Source organism: Callorhinus ursinus, unplaced genomic scaffold, assembly GCF_003265705.2.
Source record: "Callorhinus ursinus isolate GAN/ISIS: 27379988/994484 unplaced genomic scaffold, GSC_fseal_2.0 scaffold1, whole genome shotgun sequence".
Lineage (NCBI taxonomy): Eukaryota > Metazoa > Chordata > Mammalia > Carnivora > Otariidae > Callorhinus > Callorhinus ursinus.
The window spans coordinates 112,077,889-112,092,760 of NW_027397063.1; the positions used below are offsets into that span (position 1 = coordinate 112,077,889).

Sequence of the window (14,872 nt, forward strand, 5' to 3'; positions counted from 1 at the left end):
AAAAAGAAAAAGAAGAAGATAGCAGGAGGGGAAGAATGAAGGGGAGTATGTCGGAGGGGGAGACGAACCATGAGAGACGATGGACTCTGAAAAACAAACTGGGGGTTCTAGAGGGGAGGAGGGTGGGGGGATGCGTTAGCCTGGTGATGGGTATTAAAGAGGGCACATTCTGCGTGGAGCACTGGGTGTTATGCACAAACAATGAATCATGGAACACTACATCAAGAAAAAAAAAAAAAAAGAAAGAAAGAAACAGACTGAGGGTTCTAGAGGGGAGGGGGTTGGGGGGAGAGGTTAGACCGGTGATGGGTATTAAGGAGGGCATGTATTGCATGGAGGACTGGGTGTTATATACAAACAATGAATCATGTAACACTACATCAAAAACTAATGAAGTATTGTATGGTGACTAACATAACATAAGCAAATTTAAAAAAAAGAAGTAACTCTTAAATGAAACCCATTTGCCATCCCTCTCCTAGGAGAAGTGGTGGACAATGGGTGGGGGGTGTGGGGGTCTATGGAATGCAAAGAACATTATATATCCAGCCTAGGTATCTATGCTGAGAATGTAGGGCAAGATGAAGATAAATAAGATTGTCCTCAGGAGTGTTGGTAATAAATCTGTTTTAAGAAAAGGAAGAGAGGAAGCATGAATAAGGACATAAAATCAGCTTTTTACTCTTATAGCTTGGGCCTAACAATCTTAGAAATGGTTTTTGAGACAGATCATAATCATAATGCAATGAACCTTCATGCCTCTGTCTTGAAATTTTAGAATCCCTTGACTTAAGGGTGGTTCCATGACTGTGGGCATCATTGATAGTGGGCACTTAGCAAATGCATAATGAATTGGATTGAAGGTATACTTGCATAGTGGCTATTATCCTCTAGGGTTTTCCAATGTAGCAAGCAAACAATTCCTAGGCAGACTCAGGTTGCTCTAGACCCAGCCCCTGGCTTTGGGAGAAAGCAAGGACATTAAGCTTTTGAATATAATTTGCATGCTCTTTTCTCAAAGATGAATCCCTAACTAGGTATAATTTATCATTCCTATTCAAATGTTCAGGAAACCTGAACCTGCCACTTGGAACAGGAGGCAACTTCTGATTTCCTCCTAGGCCTGCTCCTCACCTCAGGGCACCATATCTTGGAAAAGGGCACCATTATTGCTGTTCAAGCAAAAACCCCGGGAGGGCCCTTGATTCCTTTTTTTCTCTAAACCAACAGTCCTTCCATATCCACACATAAACCATCAGCAGGTTCTGCCATTTCTACATCAACATGATAGAATGTGGAACTTCACGTGGAACTTCACGTGGAACTTCACGTGGAACTTCAGGGGCGCCTGGTGGCTCAGTTGGTTAAGCGTCTGCCTTTGGCTGGGGTTATGATCCTGGGGTCCTGGGATCGAGTCCCGCACTGGGCTCCCTGGCTCAGTGGGGAGCCTGCTTCTCCCCCTCCCCCTCCCTCCGCCTGCCACTCCCCCTGTTCATGTGCTCTCTCCTCTTTGTCATATAAATAAAATCTTTTCAAAAATCCTTAAAAAAAAAAATGTGGAACTTCTCTTCTCCCACCTGCCAACCTCCCATCCCCAGTCAATATCATCTCTTGCTTGAAACTCTGCAAGAACCCTCTGATTTGCCTCCGTGTTCACTCTTCTCCCCTATAATCCCTTTTCTACAGAGCTTCCAGAGTGATGGTTTCAAAAAGAAAATCTGATCATAAAACAGGCTATGGCCATTTCTTCTTAGAGCCTCTTGAGGTTGCCCACCATACTTAGGATAAAATTCAAACTTCTTCCTATGATGTATAAGATCATTCCTGACTCATCCCTCCACCACTTCTCCTCACCCACTCCGCCCTGGCCACAGTGGTTTCCTTTTTATTCCTCAGATTTACCAAGCTCAGTCCTAGCTTGGGGTATCTGCACTAGCTCTTCCCTCTGCCTGAATGCTTTTCCTGCTATGGCATGACTCACCCCTCCTCATCATTCAGCTCTCAGCTCAGACTTCAGAGAACCCCTTCCAGAAAACCTCATCTCAAGTATCTTCTCACTGCCCAACTCATCCTATCACACCTTGATTCTTTCCATGACAATTATCACACCTGAAATGACCTTTTGTAAGTCTTGACTTTTTCATTGTCTATTTGGCCCCTCTGGAATAGAAACCCTGAGAGCAGGGACCTTATCTGTTTTGTCCATCACTCTTTCTCCAGAGCTTAAACAGTGTCTGGCCCATGGGAAGCACCAATAAATACGTGCAAAGTCACTGAATGAACTATCACCCATCATAACTGTCAGTGGGATTAGAAAAGTGTCTTTTGGACACCAGCCTCCTTCTTCTTATTCTGCCCTTTCCTAGCACAGCTCAGCTCCCTCTGGGAAGCCCCTTTCCCAGCAGGATGTTTCTCTCATCTCCCATGCTGCCATCACTGTCCTATGTTCCACCCTCTGTATTGTTCCCAAGGTACCAGTGATGAATCATGCTCAGACCCTCTTCATTTCAAGGCTTTTATTTTTGTGCAGAGAGAATCTTAGAACTTTAAAGGTCTTTTAACCTCCAAAGAATGAGGCTCTCCAAGAAGGAATTCAGGGGTGAGGTAATGATTTTGAGAATGGATTTACCTGTGCCTTGATTTCCTTTTTAATCGCATCCCCCCAAACACACACAGGTGCACCCAGCCCTCATAGCTCTTTTCATAGCACACATGGTCTGAGCTGGTGGAGACCAGTTAGCAGAGCCTATCCCAGTACTATAGGGGGAAGTCCTGCTCTTCACCACTGCTGGGCAGAATGCTGAAGCTCCAAGCCAGAGCTCTTGCCAAATTCCTACCATAGGTAGGTGACTCTAGCCCTGAGGAGTGACAGTCAAGGCAGAGCATCCCCATGGTTTTGTGTAGGGTGATTTGTTTTTTTAACTGCCTGGCAGCCTGTTGTATTCCCTGTGCCAATGAGTGCACCTGCTCCTCTACCCCTCCGTCTTCATAAAAGAGCTTCTGCCTACACAGTCTGAGCAACAGGGCCCAGAAATGAAGCTGAGAGGAGCCATGCAGGAAGCAAGGTGCCAGGACCCTTTCTCTCAACAGTGGAAGCTGGAACCTCATCTCCTCCTCTACAGGAGTTTAACAAGCCCCACACTGTGCCCGGGCATGAAATTCCAAAATCCTCCTAAAGCAAGCTCTCTGAGGCACCACATAAACCAGGCAGGCACCCAAGCTCCACAGCCAGTGTGGCTCCAATCACAGGTAAATTAGGCCCCTTTGGGATCCTCTGAGCTGAAGTTAGTGCATGTGGGGACAAACCTTGGCTTCAGGGCTTGTCCCTGGGGCTTGTGCATAACAGGTTCTTTTTAAGTATCTCTTCGATTCATGAAGCATTTAGGTCTAGGATATGTAGATTATTTCCAACTCCCCTGAGCATGGAGTAGGAGAATATGGGATTTCCTTAAGTACAAGGGAAAGGAACTAGCTGTAAAGTAGACCTTTAGGATATGGGGGCTGCTTACTCCTGAGGGGTTGATTTTCATCTAACCAAAAATAACTTGCAAAATGGCTTACACCCACAAATAAGAACAGACTAATGGAATGTGAATCCCCACTGCCCATGTACACAATGTTGTCCATAAGTAACAAATTCATTTAACAAATACTTATTTATATAGTAACTATGGCATGGGGGGAGGGGCTTTGCTAGGTATTAGAGGTACAGCACTATGTAGTTAGACTAGTAATTATTTTTTAAGATTTTATTTATTTATCTGAGAGAGAGGGAGAGAGAGAGCGAGCATGAGCAGGGGTAGGGGCAAAGGAGCAGAAGGAGAGGGAGAAGCAGACTCCCCACTGAGCAGGGAGCCCATCCATCTCAGACCAAGCAGAGCTTGATCCCAGAACCTTGAGATCGTGACCTGAGCCGAAGGCAGACGCTTAACTGACTGAGCCACCCAGGAGCCCTGTTAAACTAGTAATTAAATTGGGGTAAGTGCTAAAAAAAAGTAGAAGATCCTACGAGGATATATGGCAGAGGGAAGTGACCTATTTGAGGTTGCTGAAGGGACCACCATTCAAAAGTGACAGATAGGTGAGGTGAGACCTGAAAGCTGAGAGGGATGGAAGAATGCTCCAGAAGAGAGAACTGCAATGGAAGAGACTCTAAGACAAGCCTGAGTGTGGTCCACCAGAGAAACAACCATAGAACTAATGTGTGTGATGGGGAGGCAAGGGATGGCTTCATGCTTGGAGAAGCTCCCAATAACCGAAATTGAGACGAGGATTCAGAATTCTAACTATGTGATTAGGTAGCTCAGATGTAATTTTGCAGAAACTTCAGAAGGCGGGGGTCAATAAGGAATCCACTTTTGCAGGTGTTTAGGAGGTGGGGCTGGACCTCGCTGGCTCTTGCACGATGAGCTAGAGAGGCAAAGAGCTGAAGGAAGATCAAAAACCTAGATATCCCCCATCTTCCTCCCTTCTCTCTCATCTGTTAATTCGTGTTTTACCATGTCTACATAGTGCCCCTCATGGAAATGTCTCTTCCATCCCCACTGCCAGGCCAGGCCCAGCCCCCGTCACTGCTCTTAGTGTTTGTGGCAACTGCCTCCAACCGTCTCTCGTACTGTACCCTCCAAAGCATCCTCGCTGCTGCAGGCAGAGTACTAAAACACAGATCAGACCACGCCTGCTTCCCTCCTTCCTGGAGCTCCCATCACCCTGGATATAAAGATCACACTCAGCCTGGCACACAGGCTTTTCACTTTGTAATCTCTACTTGCTCTGACTCCCACTCATTGCCTAATCTCCCCTTAAGTTTCCTGTGCATGCCCTGCTCTCTCTCCAGCCCTGCCATAAGCTTCTCTCCCACCATTTGCTAGGAGCTCTGGGGGATTTGCCACTCTTCCTACATGACCTCGTTTTATGGGCCAAGGGTATCGCCAAGCCCCTCACTTTCAGCTGCAACCACTCACAGATCACTTTTGCACACTGCTTATAGGCAAACTCTCCTGAAGCTATGTAGATTTGTAAATGACTTTTCCAAAAGTTTCCTGCTCCATCTGATCTTCTGAGGCCAAGTAGTTAAATGTTGCCCAAGCACTTACTGAGCACCTGCTATGTTTCCAGGCCCGTGTCAACCACCAAGTGAGGCAGAGGGCCAGGCACAGATCTTGCATTCATCACAATGTAATGTCAGTGACATCACCACAAGGAAGGAGGACTGTTCTAAGAAAGTGTGGGAGATGCCATGTAAAGCTAGATCAGTACTGTATGTTTGACCATACTGTTGCCATTCTTTTGTTGTTGTTATAAAGTTTTCTGCAGGTTAAACCCTATACTTTGTGCTGGGAACTGTACCATGCTGTTGCAAGCTGAATTTCCTGGGAAGCAGACCCTAAGACTGCGTTTACTGGATATGATGTTTCTTTAGGAGTACCCTTGCTATCAACAGCTATAGAGGAGAGGAGGAAGCAGGAAGGGCAGTGGGAGAAGGGAAGCTGTGATGCAGGCTCAACAAACCCCAGTGATGCTCTAGAGTTTGAATGGCCCTTTCCAGGTTGTCCTGGGCTGGTCTGAGATGGATGCGTCTTTACACTCTTGAATTCATCAGTCCCTGCATGGGGGCCACCCTAGGAAAGGGATTAACTTTGGGCAATGCCCCTCCCTGCAGCTGCAGCAATGCCGAAGGGGCTGACAGCTGAAAGCTGTTTCTTCCAAGACTTCTCCCAGCATCTGGGGCAACTGGTACTTTACTGAAAGGGGGTCTAGGTAGCACATTGCAGGGTTCACTACACAGCTGCATTCCAAGTTTCACTTTGAAAACTTATGACGACCCAAGATGTAGATATTGTCTCCATTTTACAGATGAGAAACAGGCATGGAGAATATCATGTGACCAAAGTAGCACATGCTGGATTTGAACTCAGTTATGGTTTCACAGCTTATGCAGTGTTCATTCCTTCCAAGCAAGTGGGGAAGGCCTTACCTGTGTCCCCACACCTACCATAGACAGAGCACACAACAGACCATGATTCATTGAAATAACCAGATCAGAAGGTAGAAGCAGTATGCTCAGGTCAGTCTGGGTGTGAATGAAGTGTGCCACCATGTGTACCCACCTGTACCCACTTTGTAACTGGGACACTGCCTCATCCTAGGTTATATTCAGGACCCTAGGAGGTGGTACCGAGGCTAGGACTAATGAGGTTGTCTAATTTAACCAATAAAAATATAGGATACCCAGGGCACCTGGGTGGCTCAGTTGGTTAAGCGACTGCCTTCGGCTCAGGTCATGGTCCTGGAGTCCCGGGATCGAGTCCCGCATCGGACTCCCTGCTCAGCGGGGGGTCTGCTTCTCCCTCTGACCCTCCCTCCTCTTGTGTTCTCTCTCTCTCTCTCATTCTCTCTCTCAAATAAATAAAATCTTCAAAAAAAATAGGATACCCAGTTAAATTTGATTTTAAAATAGACAATAAATGATTGTTTTAGTATAAGTATGTCCATACAATATTTGGGACATGCTCCTACTAAAAAGTCATTTGCTGTTTATCTGATGTTCATATTAACTGTGTGCCTGGTATTTTGTCTAACAACCCTGCTCATGGTGAAGTGGAATCCCTATTCTCAAGATGATTTCAGTGACATAAAAGTTTCCTCAGACCATTCTTTCTCAGTTTGAAATCCATTTTCCTGTACCCAAAGTGTTTCACTGCACCGTTAAAGCTCATGATTATTGTGCCAGCACCTCTGGGACAGTGGACCCATGAACTATAGTTATTCACCCTCAGGATTTTACTGAGAGCGGGTTTGGGGGAATATGCGCAAGAGAACACAGATAGAGACGAGGGATGGCCAGAAGTGGACAATACTAAGGGGGTGGAGGGCTCAGGATGAGAAGAAAGGGCTCATGGTGTGTGGGGTAGCCTTATGAGCTTCTCTATTGATTTCAGTCAGGCTCTGGGAGAAGGATTCCAGTCTTTTAGGATTGCTCGACAAAGGATTGCCTCTCTCTGGCTTGGAGGGTAACACTCCAGCTGCTCCATCCCCCCAATGAGCCCCTGTCCACCAGCAGGAAGTTGTACCCATGACTTGCTTATGGGCCACCAAGTGGTGTAGTCCCACCACATGTGGAACAGACCCAGGTATTTCAAACTCCCAGCTCCACACTCACAGTCTCTTCATCCTGTCATTGGCCTAGAACTTGGAAGTTTCTTAGCAGGTCTGTGATGAGAAAATGGTATAGAGACAATCAAAAATGTCATCACAAGTGACCCGAACTTCTTTGTCTCCCAACTTTCCAGATGAGCCATTCCCTTTTATTACCTAGAGATTCATAAAAATGCATAAGTGAATGCAAAAGCTTAAATAGTTTTCTTTTAGAAGTTTGGCACTAACTACATTAAACAAATTCCCTCAGCCCTTGGACAAGAAGCCATTAGATATGGACTATTACTTGCCATTATCATTACATTCGTGGGTCATTATGAAAAATAAAAGTTCTAATCAGCATGAACATTTATAAAGTGCCATGATGGGAAATATGCCAGGCTGGGCTGTCTCAAATACCCAAACGAAACACAGTGAGTAATGACTTTGAACAAAAAAAAAGGTTGAGCACAAAGAATCACTTGAACAAATCCCAAAGTCATTAGCAATTAAAGGCTTTACGAAAAAAGAAGTCCACCCCCACCTCACCAGCTAAGTGAGCTCTCTGAGCTCTCCTTGGTGCCCTGTGACAAGAATTGCTGTCTTTACCTTCCTTACCCAGCCTCCAACTGGAAGCGGAGGACTTTCTGTGGTCCTCACAAAGTTCTAGGCAGCTCCAGGGTTCCTCAGACATAGCCCAGGGACCATAGTGGGTGGTAAGGAGCAGCTGCACAAGCAGTGTGGTAGACCCTGCACCCCTGCTTTAATCCTGTCCTTTCCCATGCATCTGTTTGCTTTTACCATGATCCTCTTTATGAGTTCCAAATGTTTCTGGAATGACCTTCATTTGTTTCCCTGACACGCGATGATTTTAAAGTGACCAAGCTACCTACTTACCATGTTGCAGGGACCCTGTCACATCTATGGGGAGTGTGGGTCAATCACACGGCTAGACTTTGGAGCTGGCACCAGGGCTGGGTCCTTGGCCACAGGCTGGATCAGGTGGGACAGTTACCCTACGGTGGCCAGAAACAGACTGAATCAGGCAGCAAAGGGCAAAGTGTGCAAGCAGTTGGGCAAAGGGACCATCAGAGAAGCTGAACCATTCCTAGGACCCAGGACTCCCTAAAGGGTGGGCCTATGTGTGGGGCTACAAGCAAGGACCAAGGTGCCCATAAGATAGGAAAGTCATCTTAGAAGGCTTGGCCTCACGATGCCTCCATCCTCCTCTGGGATGCTCTCCTTGACTTCCAAGGGTGAGTGGCTCACTCCCCAGGGGACCTCACTGGGCCCCGTACAGACTCCTATCTGAGTACATGGAAGTAGTCTTGTTGTACTTCTTGTTTCCATCTATTAGACTGTGGCCTCTGCTAAGGAAGGGTCATGTCCAATTCAGCTCACCTATTCATCCTTCCATCCATTCACTCATTAATTCACTCAACAGATTGAGAGTCGACAAGTTCCTTTCAGAGCGTCAGGTGTGTACTTTGTCTCTGTATATTGAGCACCTGCAATAGAGCCTGCTACCTAGCAAGTACTAAATAATGTTGATGAATAAATGCACAGATGACTGTGGAAGTGTTCTGCAAGGAGGGCTGCATTCCCAGGTCGTGCTATTGCTGGAGGGCTGGAAGGAGGTGGTGCAGGAAGAAGGAGTGGATGATGTCATTGTCATTAGTCTCAGGTTCTAAACTTACTTAAATATTCCAACTGCCCAGCAAGGTTTCCCTCACTGTTCCATTCTAGCACATGAAAACTCTTATTCCCAGTGCTATTACTCTTCCGGATTAAGGTATTTTCTTCAGTGTTGCTAGTAATATGTTTACTAGATTACTTTTGCTACTTTGTAGATGCAACACAATTTCTTTCTAGTTTTCTCTTCCCCTAGTTGAACTTCCTCTGAATTACCTACCTGCTTTATTTATCAAAACCTCAAGGAGCCTTAGGGGAGGAGAAGTGCTCCCTGTTGGTCTGCGTGGCACTGCCTCCTCCATGAAACCCCTTCATTTCCCTTCCCCAGGAGCTGCTCACTCTCCAGCCTCGTCTGAATTACCTAGCCCTCCTGCTTTTCAGAGACACCCTAACAACACTTTGCTGAGCTTTTGCTATTTCTATAATACCCTTTTCCTAATAAAAACAACCTGCATCGCACACTGCATTTTAACTACAGTTAAACTCCTCCTCCCTTATCACGTGTTCAGCAACTTCAGGGCAGCCCAGTTATTGTAAGTTATTATACGCTTAGCTGAACTTATTAAATTCCACTTGTCGCCAGTTTTGTTTATTTTCATTTCTGTAATGGATTCTGTGCCTCTTTGTATATAGTTTTCAACAGACTTTCTAAACCCGCAGGGAGGGTAGGAAATTATACCTCACCAGGCAGTGACACGTGGGCTTGGGGGGTCCTGGGGGCAGGTCTTCCCAAGTCTGCACAATGGCCAAACCACATGTCCAGGTCCCTCCCAGAAACAAAAGAGGCTTCTTATGGAAAAGCGTTTTTGAAACGGCAGGCCATCGTGGTGGCTGGGCCATCTCACTCACGGACAATGGTTTTCATCAGCAGAATGTTTTATAACACCATCTGCCCCACGTGGGTGGGTTGTGTCAGAAAGATCATTCTACCAGCTCCAGGAATGATATTCTTTGAACCCAAAAAACCTTCCTGTGCTTGGAAGAGGCACTGGAATCTTGCCTGGAGCTTGTTAAACTGCAGAGGTTTGATCAGAACATGCAGACAAAGCTGGAAATGCATTACAGTTTGCTACCAGGGCCCTTGGGCTGGAGGCTGGGGCTGGAGCAGCCCTGGGCAAGGTGCTGTTTGAGCATGAGCCTCAGTAGTGGGAAGCAAAGCTGCATTTCCCACCACACACCAGTGTCCTTTGAGACAGTTGAGAGAGATTTCTTCTAAGTAGTCCCTGGGGAAGCCTATGCACTTATTCCAATGATTCAGCCTTGCTAGAACCATTTGGAGAGCTTCTCTCTGAGAACTGCCTTGAGAAGCTATGATCCTTCCAGCAAATGCTTCACACGGCCCATATGTGCTGTGCAGAGCAACTGATTGATGCCCTTATTTCTTTTAGAAACCCTATGTCCTTAGGAATCATTTTCTCTCATATGTGGATCAGAAGACATTAGGCACAGAGACGTTGAGGTCTCCCCACAGCTCCCTGACTCCTGTGGGCCAGAGAAGGAATCTGAAATCACATTTCTCTCATGTCATAGCCCAAACTCTGTCCACCTACTCATGCTTCCTATTTATAGCTGTCTAAAGTCACTGAATAAACATTTACTGAGGTGACACCATGTGCCAGATGCTCTGCTAGAAGCAGAGTTACAGAGGGTTTAGTAAAAATATGTCCTCTCATCTAAAAGAAATCACAGTGTGGGGGAAAATCCCGTAACTCAACTCCTCCAAGATGATAAAGCCACCAAAGAGTAGACGAGGAGTTTCAGGCATACAGGGGCAGCAAATGGTCTTCCTGGGGGATAACTGGAGGTATGGGACTTGTTTACAGAAGATAGAAGTTGAAATGTTTCTTCAAAGATGACAAGGAGTTAGCGAGTCCCAAAAGAAAGGGAAGTTGTTTGTTTCAGGCAAAAGAAAAGCTGTGTGCAAAGGCTCAGAGGCAGGAGATATGTAGCCTGTTGGGTGAATAAAGATGGTTTAGTGTGACTGAATTTCAGGCACACCATAGCATGGGTCTGGGGATGTAAAGAGGAGCCCAAGATGTGTGTGTGTGTGTGTGTGTGTGTGTGTGTGCGCGCACGCGCGTGTGTGTACCACATCTTCTTTATCCATTATAATTCAGATTTCAAAAAGGCAATCCTGCCATTATGACACCACGGATGAACTTAGAGGACAATACACTACGTGAAATAAGCCAGTTAGGGAAGCACAAATACTGCATGATCCCACTTATATGAGACGTCTAAATGAGTTAAACTCACAAAAAAAGAATAGAATGGTGGTTTCCAGGGGTTGTGGGGTGGGAGAAATGGGAATTGCTTTTCAATGGGTATAAAGTTTCTGTTATGCAAGATGATTAAGTTCTAGAGACCTGCTATACGACACAGCATCTATAGTTAACAATATAGTGCACTTTATTTTTTTTTATGTTATGTTAGTCATCATACAGTACATCATTAGTTTTTGACATAGTGTTCCATGATTCATTATTTGTGTATAACACCTTAAAATACATTGAGGATAGATCATATGTTAAGTATTCTTACAAAAAAAAAAAAAAAAGAAGAAGAAGAAGAAGAAGCCACAAAAGAACACAAGGAAAATTTCGGAGGTGATGAATATGCTTAGTGCCTTGGTTGTGGTAATGGTATCATAGATGTATGTATATGTCCAGACTCATCAGATATGTACATTAAATGTGTGTGTGTTTATATATCAATTATATCTTAATAAAAAAAAGCGTGTGAGAGAGAGGGGTCCAACCTCACCTAACTTCCAGAAAAAATTGCACTTTGAGCCTAATCTGGCCAACCCAAGCTGCACTACTTTGGTATTTTTGGTTTTATGGGCTCCGAAAACAATCTTTTTTTTAAAAGAAGCGGGGGGAAAAAGCCATGTAAGTACTTTCCATGTAATCAGAGTAAGTATGCAATCTCCTGAGGGGATTGCTTTTAATGTCATCCCTCATTTGGAGGCCTGTTCACATTAACAAGAATAGTATTTGTCACAACCCTTTATAATTTTTAGCTGTCATCAGAAATAACTGAGGAAATATCCATTCTCCAGTAAGTCAGCCGGCAGTCTGTTGACAAACGTCCAATCCCCTAATCTTTAATCAGACCTAGTTCCATGCCTTTCACGTGAGTAGGGAGGCCCTTGCAAGCACATCACTCATGCAAGCCTCAGCCTGAAAAAGGATGGTCTTAAAGGCTTCTGTTAATTTTATCTGGCTGGAGCACAGGGGAGCACGTTCAGCTCAAGAAGACATCTATTAAGTTGTCAGTCATCATATCATTTGCCCTAACAATGTTTAATATCTACCAAGCAGAAGCTGACAGCACAAAGGCACTCCGTGAGGGAGACAGCATGCTAATTAGCACAGCACCCTCCACGCGCCTTCACTGGTTAGCAAAGCTGGACTCATAACATGTCGCTCTGCACACTTCCTCTGAAGATTTCAGGCAAAGAAGCAATTGGAAGTTTGCTATCAGAGCATCCTAAGTTCCTACACAAATGATTAGGCAGGCTTCCCGCCAGCAGCTTACCCTGCATTAGAGGGAATGGGGGAACAGGCACACTCAGCACACAAGACTGTCCTTCCCAAAGCCAGAATGGGGTAAAATGCAGGGAGACTAAGACATGGGCTCTTAGGCAATGCTCTTCATCTAGGCCCCAAGAAGGCTTAGCGAGGTGGGTTCTAGGTTTTAATTGAGGTACTGAGGACTACTATAGTGAAAAAGAGGGGAAGGGAATTCCACAAAAGAATTGGGTCTACCTGCCAGAAATATCTATACTCACATATGTGATGATTGGAACCAGTCTGATGATTATAAGCATTCTAACAGCTGCCACTCTTTACGCTTTGTGTTCTATATGCCATGCACTGTGTGAGAGGCTTTACACACATTACCTTAATTTGCAGCAGCCCAGTGAGGGCCCGATGTTGTGATGAGGGTATTGTTATCCCCAGCAAACAGATGAGAAAATGGGGCTCTGAGAGCTCAAGGGTCACAATATTAGCACAAAGTTAAGGTGCTTTCAAGTACTGGTTGGTCTGCTACTCCTTGCCCTTGTAGAGTTTAAAGTTGCCTGCAACATCCCAATGCCCTTTCAAGTGGATCGCGATCACCTCTGATCTCCCATGGGGTGGATGGGACAGGTATTATTTCCATTTTATGGCTGGGGAAACTGAGGCCCAAAGCAATAGGTGCTTATTACCTGAGATTGCAATGGGTGCAGCCAGGACCAAGATGCCACCCCCTGCCTCAGGGTACAACATTATTAGACCAGTCATCACTTGAGCAGAAATGCCCAGAGATAAAGACAGACTGTTTCTCAACACACATAAGGGCATTTGAAAATAAGAAAAACGATCACAGAAATCCAGGTGGATATAACTTGGTTATTCACGACACTTCCTATAACATAGAGCTGGAGTCTCTGGTAGCTGGTGTGAGTTTGGCTAGGTGGGCCCAGTTCTGCACAACTCCTCTGTATTTGCCAACCATGTTCTGCTCCCTCCCACCCCTGGGGTGCGGCTTTCTCATCCATGGTCCTCCATGCCTCACCTCAGGTTGGGGGTCTTCTGTGAGCAGCCTCCATGCCCTCAGGCACCCCCTCTCTTGGGCACCCCTTGTCCCCAGCAACCATTCATCCTGATGATATTCACAATGAAACCATGAGCTCTGGGGCACCTGGGTGGCTCAGTCATTAAGCGTCTGCCTTCAGCTCAGGTCACGATCCCGGGGTCCTGGGATCAAGCCCCACATCAGGCTCCCTGCTCAGAGGGAAGCCTGCTTCTCCCTCTCCCACTCCCCCTGCTTGTGTTCTCTCTCTGTCAAATATATAATACCTTTAATTAAAAAAAAAAAAAAAGAAAACAAACCATGAGCTCTGCCTTGCATCTCCACATAAAGGAAGTAACATGAGCCAAGATGAGACCTTGCAAACGTACATCTGGATGCCAAGATTTCCTAAAGAATGTGTGCCTCCTAGCCTATTTACCTCCTTATACAAATCACAAATGATTATATTAATCAAACAAATGAGGTAAGCGAGTCTGAGAATAAAATGAGATGTCCCAAATCTCAGAGCTCTTCAGTGGGCTTTAGAACCTGGGGCCCCTGTCTCATTTTACCTTTCTGGTTACGGGTTTTTCCATTGATCAGGGGAGACAAGGTTGGAAACTACTCAGGACAAGACCCCTTCTTGGGGTCAGCTCTGAAGCAATGGAATCAAGGAAAGCCCGTTGTGGCAGTGGTGAGGATGAGGCAAAGACCAGAGACACAGGCCCCATCCGCTGTGTGCACAGGTGTGCTCTGTAAGGTTCACTGGCCAGTCTGAGCAGGACTATAGGCTGGGGGCTGTCTGGATCCACTTCTAGGACGCAGCGTGCATTCTAGCCCAATGATCACAATTGAAGAAGGGGCAGACCCTAGAATAAATGCCATGTCCTTCAAGGCCCACTTTACCTCCTCCTCTTCCAAGAGCCTCTCCCGACCTCTGTAGCCCACAGCCCTCTCCATCCCTGGCCAACTCCACGGGAAGTTCTAGGCAGAAAGAACCCTCAGGCCCTGAGTCACTGGCAGTCTCCTATTGCTATTGTTTTGGTGCATACCTGGGGTGGCTCTCTGAGTTTCCTTCCTTGGTGGAGGCCACAAAAAGGTTTTAAGTGAGTTAGGGAGGGATCTCTTGTCATTTCTATGGTGCCTGGAACATGGCTGAGATTCTTGCAGGAACCTAATACTGGCCTGTCAGGAGGCACAGTGGTACGTGGAGAGGGGCAGATTTGGGAGGCAGTCCCGACTCTGCCACTTAAAAGGTGTTCCCCTTAACAAGTTACTTAGCCCTTGGAGATGAAGGTTGTCCTGCCTACTCACGTAATTTTGGGAGATCAGAGGGAAATAATAAAAGAACTAGGAGTTCTCAAAGTGTGGTCCCTGGACCAGCAGCATCAGCATCAGCATCAGCATCAGCTGGGAACTTGTTAGAAATGCAAATTCTTGACCTGACCTCAAACCCGCTGAATCAAAAGCCCTGGGATCATGC

The 14,872-nt window shown here is 45.9% G+C and overlaps 1 protein-coding gene across 9 annotated transcripts in view; it reads right to left on the bottom strand.

Moving 5' to 3' along the window:
- The window catches only part of CLSTN2 (calsyntenin 2), a 631,223-nt gene that overhangs the window by 418,968 nt on the left and 197,383 nt on the right, over nucleotides 1-14,872 (bottom strand). For 2 of the 9 annotated variants that reach the window (XM_025881463.2, XM_073899357.1), the window contains exon 1: nucleotides 5,097-5,130. The exons of 2 other annotated variants lie outside the window; for them this stretch is intronic. The gene's annotated coding sequence lies outside the window, so the exon portion shown is untranslated. 5 more of the 9 variants (XM_073899364.1, XM_073899369.1, XM_073899341.1 and 2 more) reach the window with 5 other exon arrangements.